Raw genomic sequence first — 15,122 nt, forward strand, 5'->3', positions numbered from 1 at the left:
TCTTTCATCAGAAGAAAAGAGTTAATTAATAAGTGATAGAGAATAAGAAGTTATCATATTTAAAAGTTTCAGACACAGCAAGCTAAACAGACACAGCAAGCTAAACTGTCATCGTCATCTAGGAGATCTGGCTTTTCACAGAATTTAGGACTTGGGATACTCCTTTATCACCGAAGCAATTTACGACTTAAAACTCCTTCACAGGAAGTGCTCATTAGCCAGGATACAAATTTATCAGTTCGTCGAAGAGACAATGTTTTATTGCTTACAGCTGTTGGGGCTCAGAACGTTCCAGGGGTGTGGTATTCTAATCAAGAAAACTATGTTTTACTAATGTATCACTTAAATATACATATACTCTCAATAAATAGCTTGGCAGAGGGCTGCAGAATTCAGACGTCTGTCATGAATGGCTGCGTCTCCTGCCGGCAGTAAAAGACAATCTTTCTGGGTTCGAGTCTTTTCCACGGTGTCCGATCAAACATCCCTGACACTAACTTAAATGGTTCTGGACTTATATGACCTTGAAATGAGGGCAGGCGGCTGTCCAAAATACAATGAAATACATACATATTCATTTATATAGTGCTTTAAAAATAGCTGAAGCTGGAACAAAGCACTAACATGGAAAAAAGGGAAATGCTGCCCCCTTGTGGAAAAAAAATTGCCAGAGGCCATGGCCAGCACTTTATTAGCACCCAAGCATGAAAAAAACAAAACCAGAACAAATTTGGGAAAGGCACTCTACGTCATATTTTCAATTCCCGAATAAATTCGGGAATGGCAGCGAATGAGTTAGTATTTATCGGGCCTCCAATTTGATTGAAAATGACAAAAACCCTGGCACTGGATTGCAGCAAAAAAATAAAATACTACACAAATAACCTACATGAAATAGTGACATCAAGATATACTTCTCAGTCATATTGCCAAGCCCTCGTCTAGGGTATTTATGAAGTGCACAGTGCAGGCGTGGAGAAATACGCATGCCCCTTGAGGAAGGAAAGTTCGCTGCGCAGCACCACCAACCCGCCTCCCAACTCTCAATCGTAATTTACTGCACCACTCGGCAGGACGGACCAAGGCCGCGCTTCCCATGGTGCCCTGCAATCTTTCATCCGCAGCGGGTCCGCGACACGACTTTACGTGGCGGTCTCTACGTGCAAAACGGGCAAAAGGCGCCTTTTCCTGGTGGATGGACGCTTGTCATCCATCATTATAGGAGGTAAACGCGGAGAATGATGAGGCCTGACAGCTGTGCGGCGCCATCACGGGTCTGCGAGTAAACAGCTCGCGCCGCGCCGATCATGACCGTTGTTTTCCAAGGCGTATTGTAAAAGAAACAAATTGTGTCTGTCAACGCGGCTGCCAAGTCATTTTTAACCTTTTCCTTTTTTTTTTGGACCGACTGCTTTTATTTCAATTCATTGCAGAAGACAAGCTATCATGGTGCGGTTTGGAAAGGCGAGAGCATCAACTATCAACGGCACAGGCGCGCATGTGAATCATAAATCCTTCAAAGTATGACGATGTTAACATTTGTAAGTGCTTTAGGAAACATTCAAAAAATATTGCTTAGGTGCAAGAAAATAAATCCCTTTCTTTGGGAATTGGATGTAGCTTTAGCTTAGTTAGCATGGGTGGTTTTCATGCATCTTACCTTCAGTCTCTGTTGGATGACGGCGATGCTCATCACATTCAAATTACATTCGGGGGCGTCTTCCCATCAGGCACCTGGAAAAACGAAAAAGTTTTATGACGTTCACAACAGCATATCCAAATGCTGCTCACTCAAAATGCGAACAATGAAAGAGAAACTTTTTTTCTGGAAACAGAATAGCGGAACCGCGGCAATCTGGTAACCAGATCAATGACGACGCCAGGACGGGCGGAAGCGAGCAATAAAAAAAGCGCAAATGTCCAGAACATTAGCGTGCCGCGTAAGCTAATTGGCTGGCGGGAAAAGGTCAAACCGGAGGCGTGGGGCTGCAGAAGACAGGAAAAAAAGCACTCAGGGCCTGGACACCAAAGTAAAATGAGTAAAAGATATTAAGCTGGATGTGAAGAGCGGAGATATGACTGCATGGGTTACTCGCTGTGTTTCAGTAATACCAAAGCAGAGCATACCGAAGTCCTTCAGGACCCCCCAGTGTTCCCTGGCCGGGACAAACACCACCCTGCTCTTACTGGAATCTGATACTTTGTGTTGTAAAAACCTGAACGGCCAGTATTATATAACAAAACATGATATGTCGATACACAACTACACGGTGTGGTAACATGGCATCGGGGTTGATGAAAACGTTTCTTCAGCCGTTATCTGAACTTCTTTGAAGGTGTCAGATGTTTCACTCCTCATCCAAAGAGCTTCGTCATCAAACCAAAGCTGTGCTGGTAACCCTGGTCCGATATCTCTCATGGACAGAGGTGGCCGTGCCGGACCCCTGCTCTGAGAGGTACTTGCTTTAAGATTGGGGGAGCAGTGGACCACTCCCTGATATCAATCTGATTATCTCTACTGTTCTATCCCTGGCTCTGGTTTCACCTCATTAGCCAATCTGATGACGTCTATAGTTCTATCCCTGGCTCTGATTGGCCGAAGAAGTCTGTTGTAACAGACTACTAGATACCACGTTGGCTTAGTCATGCTAATGAGGTGAAACCAGAGCCAGTGATAGACACAATAGTGGTAATCAGATTGGCAAATGAGGTGAAACCAGGGACCTTTCAGAGGAGAGGTCTGGCACGGCCACCTCTGTCCAATAGGGATTTAGGGCCAAGGTTACCAGCACAACTTTACTTTACTTACAAAGCTCTTCGGAAGAGGAGCGAAACGTCGACGACGGCTGAAGAAACCTTTTCCTCCAGATTATGTCATCGGGGTGCCAAAATGACATTTTGGTGTAAAAACAAGACGCGTGGGTGTAGATGTGACACTTTGGCTGTGCCCGAGGGCAAGCGGGAGCTCCTTCTTCTCATCTTGAGCCTTTGCGGGATCACGAGCAAATTCCTCATTCAACCCGAGAAAATCCTGAATAAAGCATCACTCGGGGCGGACACATCTTATTCCTCGCTCAAAAAGTAGAATCCCCCCCCCCCACTCACACCCCACTCCAAGACTGATATTACGACACCCACGCACGAATAAAACACAGACTCAAGTGTTCTCTCTTGGGTGTTTTTTTCTGGGGGAAAATAGGCTACAATTCCAACAAGAACCATTCAGCAGCTCCAGCATGACAGCATGGAGGGGAAAAAAAGGCGAGGGTGGAATTGTTGTTGTGGTGTCGGAACGCCAGCATCTGCAGCTGGCTGAATATCGGCAGTGACGGTTTTTTCGGAAAAAAACTTCTGCAAGTGTTAAAAAGAAGATGACTTAATCAGAAGAATATGGAGGAAAGACGGTAGCTTTCAGGATGAAGCTGTATTTCTCTCGACTGGGTCGTGACGATTGTGCAGGGTGGTGGTGAGGTGGGGGGGAGGTACCCCAAAAAAAGTACAAAAGTGACTCCTGGCAAAATCTAACCCGAGGGAATCCTTGCAGGCTGCAAGACGACATCTTTACTTCAAAAATAAGACGGGGAAAAAAAAGGAAAATGTTGCAAAGTAGCCCTGATAAATGATAGATTTTTTTTTTTTTTTAATCCATGATTTAGACCAAGTGTCGGGTACCCATGGCTCGCGAGCCATATAGCTCTTTTGATGATTGCATCTTGCTCGCCGATAAAACGAAATACAGTAAAGTCTCGTTATATCGATATTCAAGGGAGTCCGAAAAAATATCGATATAACCGGGACTCTCGATATATCCGATCCCGCGCCGAACTGCATTAAACAAAAGCGCCATATAAGAAACGGAGCTGGCCATTAGCTCCCTTTTTTTTGGGTCAGAGATGTTCCCCCAATGTTGCCTCAAAATGGCACATATAATTCTTTAATGATTGTAAACATGTATGCTTTAATCTTCAGAACTACAGTGTATTTGAAACATATTCATAACTGGATGTGTAACAAGAAAGCATATTATCCGAATCTGAAGCCATTGTTTGGATTCACAAGCAATGCAAGGCGTCTTGGCGTGAAGTTATTTGCATTTGAATAAAAAGTGACATCGGCTGTCCTTTAATACACAGTATGGAATGTTAATAATTTTCAAAATCATCGCGCTTCAGCAGACAAAACAAGAAACATTGTTGCAAAAAACGATTGCATTCATATACAGTACAGTGGGCATGTACATAACACAACAGGGAAACTGCAACGCTTACATCTTACTGTATTATATATACAATTTAAAAAAGTCATCAATCTTCTTCTGCTTCCCATTTTTACCTTTTAACACAAACACTTCAATCTCGTCTGCTACACACGAGCTAGCGTCTGAAAATGAAAATGGCTCTGCTACACGGGTGCTGGGCACGTAACCAAGTCACCTGACCAAGTCGACCAATGGCGCGACTGATGGCGTGACACGTAACCAAGACACGTGACCAAGTTGACCAATGGCGCGACCCATAGCGTGTCACGTGACAAAGTCACACGGCCAAGTCGACCAATAGCGCGACCGATGGCGGCTCAAGTGACCAAGTCGACCAATGGCGCGACCGATGGCGGCTAACGTAACAAGACACGTGACCAAGTTGACCAATGGCGCGACGGATATATCGATATAAACAACAAAAATGGCCGGCGGGGGATGAAAAGGAGCACCGTAATAACCGGATTATCGTAACAACCGGGTATCGTACTAAACGGTACTAATTATACATAAAAAGACTAGAAATGTGCAAGGGAAATGAAAATAATATCGTAATAAGCGGTACTATCGATATAACCGATATCGATATAACGAGACTTTACTGTACATATTCTCGCTTTGATGATGTAACGAAACAGGTAAACGCCCCCTTTGTGGAGAGAAAAAGTTCTGCCGTGATTGTAATTTGCAATGAAACAATACCATGAGTGAAACAGTTGAATATCAGTGGCACTTTGACAAGCCCCATGCTAACGTTAGCATCAATATACTTCTGTGAGAGACAGCAGAAAGCAAGCGGGCAAGCTAATGAGCAGTGTGCAGGCTAGCTAGCAGTAGCTTTGCCTCTGGACCCGGCAAGTTGACTTTCATTCCGATCGTTTGGCTGGATTTTTTTTTTTACCAATCATGCGGAATGGAAAACTATTCCTGGTGAATATTATCACAAAGTTATTTTAAAGGACAACCGACGCCTCCGGACAAGTCCATAATTTGTAAAATCACTTCAAGTGACTTCGACTGAGCGTATTTTCAGAATCAGAATCAGAATCAGAATCAGAATCATCTTTATTGCCAAGTATGTAGAACACACAAGGAATTTGTTTCCGGTAGAACACGCTGCACTAGTATCGTCGTCAAAAAAAAACTGCTAAGTGGCACTATACAGTTCCATTTTGGCTACTGTTGAAAGATTCCACCGCATATAGCTGGATTTTAAGTTTTAAGACTCGCTCTGAATATTCAGGAAGTCTTGTTTTTGAGTTGGTGACGATACCTACCGTGACGTCACGGTAGGTATCGTCACTGACCGAGAAAGTGACACACAATGCATTTAGGGTACTTTGTTTGGTCTGAAAACTTCATGTTGATACGTGTTGATGGCGAAATTAGAAGGAAAACAGATAAATAACGTAATGGTGAATTGTTGTGTGTTGCACCAAGAGTACTATTTGACACTAGCTGACATAAATTTCCAACGGAGCTTGGGCACCATCTTGTGCATTTTCTGGGACGCTTCGTTTCAGTCCAGACACCTCAAAATGACACAGAAGGACTTCTTTAATCGATTGCAAACATTTATGCTTTCCTCTTCAAAGCTATTTGAATCATATTCATAACTGGATTAGTAACAAGAAAGCATCTTCTTTGCCATTGTTTTGTTTCTCGAGCAAGGCAAGATGTCTTGGCATGACGTCACGAACAAAGGGGCGGGACCTTCTGAAACTGATTTCCGGGATCATTTTTAAGTAGTTTTTGGACACTTTAAGTCATTTTTATTGGTGTTTTTCATTTAACTAAAAATATCAGCCTGCATGTTTTGGGTATTTTAGATGCTAGAAAACGTTTTTCTGATGTCAGTTAGGAAACAAAAAAATGGTGTCGGTTGTCCTTTAAATAATATATTCTGACATTTTGTTGAAATCACGTGCGTGCGTGTTTGCGTTCGTGTGTGCGTGTCTTACTGAAAAACATTTCTAAATATTTTACTTTTATGGCTCTCTTAGTCAAGAAGGTTTCCGACCTATCTAGATCTCGAACTTTCAAAATCATTTTTTAAATAATTTTACTCTTTTTTTTTTTTTTTTAAATCTTCGTTAAATCAACTTTCAAGACACGGAATCAAGATGCGTCTGGTAATGAAAGAGTTCAATATGTTCAATAAGTCAATCAATGAAGAAACAAAAATGTTTCAAAAATGAACAAGCAGAGTGAACAAACCTGGAGGGAAAGAAAAAAAGATGTGTAGCCACCATGAAATGAGAGATGCTTCCATTAAGCGCGGGCATCATTTACAAGCTCATTGACTTCTCCCGATAGATGTATATTTTGCCTCCTCTATGCACGATAAACAAAACCTCAAGTAACAAAAATCACTTCACTTTAGCGGCCTGGACTGACTTGCAAGGGGGAGGGGCATAAATCATCCTTGTTACATTACATGGACCTGAGCAGCCACTTGACCGTGAAAAATTCTGTGAAGGAAAAAAATGGGGCTTTTAATCAGCGCAGGGCAATTAAGACCTCGGAGATGCCACTCGGGTGCAGCATCAAAGTGGACGCCGCCATTTTAAATGTTTCTCCCTCCTGTCAAGCACTGACATGCCATATTACGGACCCGGCACTTTGCTACTTCAATTCTAATTTTGCATTTCGGATGTTATTCACGAATTGTTGACATATTCTTGCTTCACTAATTCACTGCCATGACCGCTTTTTTTTCAGGAATTGAAAAGCATGACGTGGTGAACCATTCCCGAAATTGTTCGGGTTTAGGTTTTTCTTGCGGGGGGTGTGCCGATAGAGCGCTGGTCAGACCTCTGGCAATGTTTTTCCCGTCCACAAGGGGGCAGCATTTGCCTTTTGTCCATGTTAGCACTTTGTTACGGCTTCAGCTGTTAAAGTACTACATAAACTAATATGTATGTATTGTATTGTATTTTGTAATGCCACCCCCATATACAGTGCCAATACAGTGCCAGGGTTTTTGTCATTTTCACTCAAATTGCAGGACCGACAGAATATTAACTCATTCACTGCCGTTTCCCGAATATATTCGGGAATTGAAAAAATGACAGTGCCATTCCTTTTTTCGAGTTTTGTTTTTTCATGCTTGGGTGCCGATAAAGCGCTAGGGACAGCCTCTGGCAATGTTTTTTCCTTTCCTCAAGGGGCAGCATTTCCACTACAATCAACTCATTGACGGCCATTCCTGAATTTATTCGGGAACAGAAAAGATGATGTGGAGCGTCATTCCCGAATTTGTTCGGGTTTTGTTTTTTCTTGCGAGAGAGGGTGCTGATAAAGCACTGGCCAGAATTCCCTTTTTTCCATGTTAGCGCTTTGTTCCAGCTTCAGCAGTTGTTCAAGCGCAATATAAACCAATATGTATGTATTGCATTGTATTTTGGACAGTCGCCCCCATTTCAAGCTTAGATAACTCCAGACCCATATAACTTGGGAATTAATTCTTTATGATGAAGGAAGAGTCTAAGGTTTCAAACGCTGCATTGAATGAGTATGTAGTCCTAAAACTCAATATTCTGTGGGTCCTGCAATTTGAGTGAAAATGTGACAAAAACCCTGGCACTGTCGTAGACACATATTTTCACATTTGGCAGTGAATGAGTTAATTTCAAAAAAAAAGTATTTAGTATAAATTTTAAACCTATGTAGACTTTTATAATGTACTTCGCCTGTTCCATTTGCAATTAAGTTATCATTTTTCACTTTCTTTTTCATGCTGTCAATGTGTATTTTTATTTTTTATAATTACAGTGCATTCTATTTTCTAGCTCCCCCTGGTGTTCGTTGTGTCTGTCTAAAAGAATATAAAAACCAGCTCTGATTTGGTACTCGTAAAAGTTATTAATCCCATACGGTAAAAATAAGATTAAATCGCCCGTAATAAACAAGTTACGAGCGAGGTTTTCATTTTAGGTTATCTTTTCCGGCGGCCTTAAATCATTTTTCCGCGGCGAACGAATCAAGGCGCAAAACCTTCTCTGGGCAACACGTCTCCTCTCATTTGCATTTCTTGACTTAAGCGGATACATAAATCATATTTGCGCCAAGGTGTGCATGCGCATTTGTAATCGTATCTTATTTACAGCGCGTTTGCCTTGGTCATGAAATATTGGCCGAGGACCAGCCGAGAGCGCGCACGCTCGGCAATTGATAAATTAAGACTGGCGGTGATTTTTTTTTGCCCTGTAAATACCTGCAGCACGAAAACATTAGGGTGGGGCAAGAGGGAGGTGGGTCATTAATTGTCCTTAGTGATTACTTCAAGTAGCGTCTGGTTGCTAATGACAAATCCTGAACCATTGCCTTCATTAGGACAAGCGATACAGCGGCACCTCAAACGCTAGTTTTTCATCACAAGTGACAAGCATATGGCGCCCGAGCATACGAGCTATCACGAAAAGCTTATGGGGCAATTGATGTCTTTTTTTATTCTTGAAAGTTATATTGATATAACTCGTTCACTGCCAAACGTGTAAAAAAGTGTCCATTCCAGTGCCAGGGTTTTTGTCATTTTCATTGAAATTGCAGTACCCACAGAATATTGAGTTTTAGGACTACATAAACATTCAATGCCGTGTAAGAAACCTGAGAATTTCTTCTTTCATCAGAAAAAAAAGAGTTAATTCCTAGGTGTTATAGGTTGGGAGTTATCTGAGCTTGAAATGAGGGTGGCTGTTCAAAATACAATGAAATACACACATACCATTTTAACAACAGCTGAAGCTGGAACAAAGTGCTAACATTGGGGAAAAAAGGGAAATCTGGGCAGCGCTTTATCAGCACCCTCCCGCAAGAAAAACCAAAACCCAAACAAATTCATTACTTCATTAACTCATTCACTGCCAGAGTGCTAGGATTTTTTCATGTTCACTCAAATTGTAGGACCCACAGAATACTGCGTTTTAGCACTACATAAACATTCAATACAGCGTTAGAAACCTTAGACTCTCTTCTTTCATGAGGAAAAATTAGAGTTAATTCCTAAGTTATATGGTTCTGGAGTTATATGAGCTTGAAATGAGGGTGGCTGTCCAAAATACAGTGAAATATGTATATGCACATTGGTTTACATAGCGCTGCAACAACAGCTGAAGCTGTAACAAAGCGCTAACATGGACAAAAGGCAAATGCTGCCCTCTTGTGGAAAGGAAAAAACATTGCCAGAGGCCATGGCCAGCGCTTTATCAACATCCTCCCGCAAGAAAAACCAAAAACCAAACAAATTCTGGAATGGCGCTCCACGTCATGTTTTCAATTCCCGAATAAATTCGGGAATGGCAGTCAATGAGTTAATTGTAATGGCTTGGTGGCCAACGAGCTAGCACGACGACCTCACAGTGCAGAGATGGAGAGTTTGATTCCGACTCAGGCCTTCCTGTGTGGTGTTAGCATGATCTCCTTTATGGGTTTTCTTTGGGTACGCCAATTTCCACCCACATTCCACAAACATGCATGGCAGCTTGACAGAACACTAAACTGCAGATCGTCGCGTTTTCCCTGACCTGCCTCACCGCATGTGTGGCTCTCCCATTGTGTTCATCATATGAGGCTAACAGGCTTAAGTGCACCCTCCCACCCCCACCGAGACTCTGAAGACCCCAGCACCTCACCATCAACCCGCTCTGATGGCGCCTGACAAGCTTGGGCCTCAAAGCGGGCGCTGGCCCCCGAGTATTCCCAAACAAATCGTGTAAAGCTTGAGTAGGCATTGAGGGGACGATAATGGCTTTAAACGGGCACTGGAGGAGAAATTCAGCAAAACGCAGCATTTCAATGAGAGAAATGTTCATCGTAAATTGACATAAGTGTACTCCAAGAACACTTTATGGCAGCTTATTGGTTTACCGTTTCGAAAGGGAATGAAATATTTCAAACGAAATTAACTGTTCATTCAAATAAGACTTCTTGTGCATGTTCAAGCAGGATGACTTGGGATTTTTTTTTGTAATGGGTCCACTTATGTCAGAGTGCCTACTAAATGTTAATATTATACAAATAAAATGTAAGTAAAAGCCGTCCAAATGAAATTTACAAAAAAAATCAGTTTTTACCAACCACGGGTTGGATGCATGGCTTGAGGAGCGCGCGATGAGAAGAAAGGAGCGTCGATGTGTCTGAGAAACTGTCACGGCATGGAATTGAAGCGGATTTATGTGAGATTTGAGGTCCATTTGTTTTCGTCAATGGATGCTACAGCTTCATGTTTTCTTTCAACATTTAATCTTGTCGCAGAAGTGCACATTTCACCATGTCCCTGATCCACTTGTGAAAAGGACGCTTTCATCCTGTCCTCTTTCATTTAGAACTGCTTCACGCAACAAAGAGGGTGCAGAAAATGCTCAAGATTGAAAGACTATGTCTTTGTGTTGTCATATTATTATTATGTTTGTTCTTTTGACGACAAGATGGCGCCGCAAGAGTGGCTGCCTTTACAGCAGCTCCTGTATTTTGTTTTTCTACTTCTTCCTTACCTCTTCCTTCCATCACTTGGCTGCTGTGAAATGTAAATTTCTCCACGGTGAGACTAATAAAGGAACATCCAATCCAATATTGAATAAATCTAATCTGTTTAGAGTAAAGTTTATTCTTTAGACACTATATACAAATCAATCAATCACTTTTACAAAAAATATTCAAAAAATAAATAAATATAGCCTCCTGACTGAACAAAATGAAGCAGAACCCACTCCGCCGCCACCACTGACCCCAAATTGCAGCCTCTGCGATTTGAATATTGCATGCACGACACCGCAATGTCAATTTGAATTTGATTAATTGTTCAACCCTAGTACATATTCATCAACCAAACCACTCCAACCTAACCGCTTCCAAAACGCTTTCATCAAGTTATCAGCAGGCGGCTCACGTCAAGGCCAAGCCGAGCCACTTCCATCTGACACGTTAATCAACACAGGCTAAGATCGGACAACGCGCTGTGATCAATGTTCGTCATTAAAGCGATCACTGCATGGAGCAATTAAGCTAAGTGCAGGAAGGCGCTAAGTTGCTAGCTAAAAAGGTGCATGTCTTGTTTTTTTTTCCTGACATTTCACTCAAGCCATCGCCACTCTTTCCTGGAAAAGCATCACAGCATTATTTGTAAAAGGTGAGTGAGGGAGGGGGGCGGCGGATGGATTAGCTAATGCTAACGAGGCACTTCATCTTTCTTTTACTTTGGCGAATTGCTTTTTTTCACCCGGACTCTTGCTTGTGCAAAATCAATTGTTTGAATCATTAAAGCAATACATCCAATCACAAAAGGAGTAATGTTGAAGTATCGCATTTAACATTTCGCACCGGCTCAAGTGCCGGAAGATAAGAACGCCCTTCACGATTCAAGAGGAGCCTGGTGAACAAATCACACGCATGATTTGGTTTCATTAAGCGGCAGAGCACAACAAAGAAATCATTTTACTTTTTTAAACAAGCAAACCTCAAATAAAATGGTTCGTCTGTCCATTTCTTAGCTTACTGTACAATGCTATTTCTTTGTTTCCTAAGTATGACAATGGGACGCTACCATTTATATTCCGAAGCAAGAGGAAGCTTCCATTGTATGTCAAATAAGGAAAAAAAAAAATCAACAAAAACAAGCAAAGGTAGATCAAAGACAGAGTGTTCATATTTGCTCGCTATTTACTTTTCGGTTTGTAAAACATTTGGGGCAACTGTTCGGGATTGACACATTCGCAGTGTGCAGTAGTCATTTTGGAACTTATACCATAAAAAAATTAATTAAGGAGAGATCATGTAAACAATACTAGGGAGCGTGTGACCGAGGCAGCCATTCGCGGCGCCATCTTGGGGAAAGAAAAAAAAGATGCAAAAGGTACCCTGAAATGCTAACGATATTAGCATTGTAGGGTACCTTTATTCAAACTTAATCCAATAAAATAGTAAAGACATAAACTAACCATCATAAAGATAAAAAACAAACACATTTTGCATAAATCCATCCTGGTCCTAGTTTTGTGCTTGGTGGAGGCAAAAAACGACAACACAAATGCTCCAAGGCGAACGTATTATAATTTGCTGAGCAAAGCGACAATGGGAGCCCATCAGCTAATAGGATAAATGTCTTCGGATGGACCTCGAAACAAATTCCGCCAGGCAAGGAGAGTTCCGGGGCTGGCGTAATTCACATCAGACAAGGACGGATTACCCTCGCTGGCGAAAAAAGGGAGGCAATGTACCGTACTGTACTGTACTGTACATGCAGCAGATGAGGCAAAAGTACTCACACTTGTGAAGTTAAAGTAATGTGCAGATACGTAAATCCAAAAATAAAATAATGGTGGATAGGGATGAAGAAATTGGAAACTTAATATAAACAGTTTGAGAAGCATCGAAAAAAAAAAACTCACCATATACTTACCTGAGGCGCAGTTTTGTATTATGTTTTCTCAAGATGGAAAATCTGGGTACAGTATTTCCTTATTTCATTGCAAGTTGTTCACTTCTGTGTAAATTATTAGGTTACATACATTTGAATGAGCCTGTTACAAAAATAAATGAAAATGGAGTACATCATGTGCAACGGTTTTAAAAAAAAGGGAGGGGGCCTACTTTGAGAAAGTAAATAGTCTTCAGTTTTCAAATAAATCCAGGGAGTTGCATTAAAAACATTGAGATACTATAAGTAAATAAATTCAGCTGAAAAACGGACCTCACTATACTGTCACATAGTGCGCGCTTGTGATGCATCACTAGGCTCGTAAAAGCGTCAGCAAGGAGTAAGGGAGGTGGCGGGGGTTTATAAATCATGCTAAATATGGCGACCATATTATGATATTACCATCATTGGAATCAACATGAGCTCTGACTTGGACGAGTCGAGCCGTGACTAAATATAGATACAGTCAGGAAGTTGCTCCACAAACAAAATGTGTATGATCCAACAATATGTTTAGGATAGGGGTTAGAGGTCAAACTCCTTATATTGTGACCATTGATATGATGCAAAGCATGCCATTGTATATATTAATTAAACAACAAAAAAATAGTATTATTAGAGGTACAATGAGGTCTCTGGTGCTTGTTTGCATCAGTTTAGCTAAATTAATGCAACATGAACGCTGTTTGCTTGAGAAATAACAATCTAACCCTGTTATGGCTCATGATTACTTTATGGAATGAAATATCCTGTCATTGCAATTTGCATTAGTGTGTGCCATGTCCAGCTGCGTGGATATGATGAATAATAAAAATAATATTAATAATAATAATAACAACGTCCAACTTGTGTGCGCCTGCGCACACGGTTTAAAACCATTCATTAATGCCATGACAAGTGACCGACTCGTGTCGAAATTGGTACCCGACATACGAGGACCGAAAGGCGGACGCAGCTTGGCTTACCTTCCGCAGCCGCTCTGGAGGTCCTGGGTTCGCCCCGGCCGACAAATCAGCACCAGCTGCGGCTTTGCTTCGTTCCTCCGTTCGTGCCTCCGTCCGTCCTCCCTTGCAACGCGGACCTTATCCGGCAAAAAGGACAGGGCGCTGGTGCATTGTTGTCCAAGTAGGGTCGGTAAGGGGGCGGGGGGGTCGCGAAAAGATGAGCGCGTTCGTCCCTGTCGCAGGTCACCGAAGGCGAAACGCACCGTGACCAAGGTGCACTGATGACTGGATGACTGGAGGAAGACAAGTGAGACAGTCCATTCACTTTACTCTGAATCAGGTCCCTCCCCTTTTTTCGTGTGCGTGTGTGTGTGTGTGTGTGTGTGTGTGTGTGTGTGCGTGGTCTGGCCTCTCATCAGCAAGACATCGCCACCTGCCGCACATTTGGTAGAAGTGCACAGGTGATTCTGCTCAACGAAGCCTCATTTTAGATTCAATGACTGTAATGTAACTTTTTTTAACCTCCCCAAACGATTTCATTGAGTAAATTTCGGAACTTAAGCTATGATTTATTGAACTTGCCTGCATGTAAATGAAGGTCGGGAAACTCAAGGGCAACGCCAGTAAAATGCTGCAAACATCCGACCCTGTATGAAAAAAAATCTTAGCAAATAGACGGCCTTCTGAAAGTGTTTCATTTTTTCGCCTCATTTCTCCGCGGCCACGTGTTTAATTGACTGGCATAGGACCTCATCATTCTCATTAGCAATTAGCATCAGCAAAAAGGGTTGACTCTCCTATTACAGTGGAGTATGAACAGCGTTGTCAGGAAATTCCGGGTCATATTTTGGGGTGATCAGGTTGGGGGGGGGGGGGGGGGGGGGGGCACCGAAGAAAATAATTAGGTTGGCAACATTCTCACTTTAAAGTCAGAATTGAGAATTCTGACTTCATACTCAGAGTTATGACTGTAAGGTGAGAATTCTGACTTTAATATCAGAATTCTGACTTTAATCGCATAATTCTGACTTTAAGTGAGAATTCCCACTTTATTCTCAGAATTCAGACTTTAAAATGAAAATTCTAACTTTCAGTCAGAATTTTGAGTTTAAGTCAGAATTCTTTGAAGTCAGACTTCTGAGATTAAAATCAGAATATTTAGAATAAAGTAAGAATTCTGAGAATAAAGTCAGAATATTGAGAATAATGTCAGAATTCTGAGATTAAAGTCAGAAATCTGTCAATATAGTCAGAATTCTGACTTAAAGGACAACCGACGTCACTTTTTTGTTTCTTAACTGACATCAGAAAAACGTTTTATAGCATCTAAAACGTGCAGTATATTTTTATTCAAATGCAAAACACCAATAAAAATGACTTGAAGTGTCCAAAATCTGCAAAAAAATTGAGCTGCGAATTGGGCATTTTCAGAAAGGCCCGCCCCCAGTTTGTGATGTCACGCCTAGACGTCTTGCATTGCTTGAGAATCAAAACAATGGCTTCA

The 15,122-nt window shown here is 41.8% G+C and overlaps 1 protein-coding gene across 1 annotated transcript in view; it reads right to left on the reverse strand.

Moving 5' to 3' along the window:
- Positions 1 to 13,895, reverse strand: part of klhl29 (kelch-like family member 29) — a 128,606-nt gene extending 114,711 nt beyond the window's left edge. Inside the window, exons 1-2 of the mRNA XM_089021986.1 lie at positions 13,640 to 13,895; positions 1,661 to 1,734 (exon numbers count right to left, since the gene is read on the reverse strand). The gene's annotated coding sequence lies outside the window, so the exon portion shown is untranslated. The remainder of the gene's footprint in view (positions 1 to 1,660; positions 1,735 to 13,639) is intronic.
- Between the last annotated feature and the right edge of the window lie 1,227 nt (positions 13,896 to 15,122).

This window comes from Hippocampus bargibanti, linkage group LG19 (assembly GCF_051943395.1).
Source record: "Hippocampus bargibanti isolate YZ-2025 linkage group LG19, ASM5194339v1, whole genome shotgun sequence".
NCBI classification, from domain to species: domain Eukaryota; kingdom Metazoa; phylum Chordata; class Actinopteri; order Syngnathiformes; family Syngnathidae; genus Hippocampus; species Hippocampus bargibanti.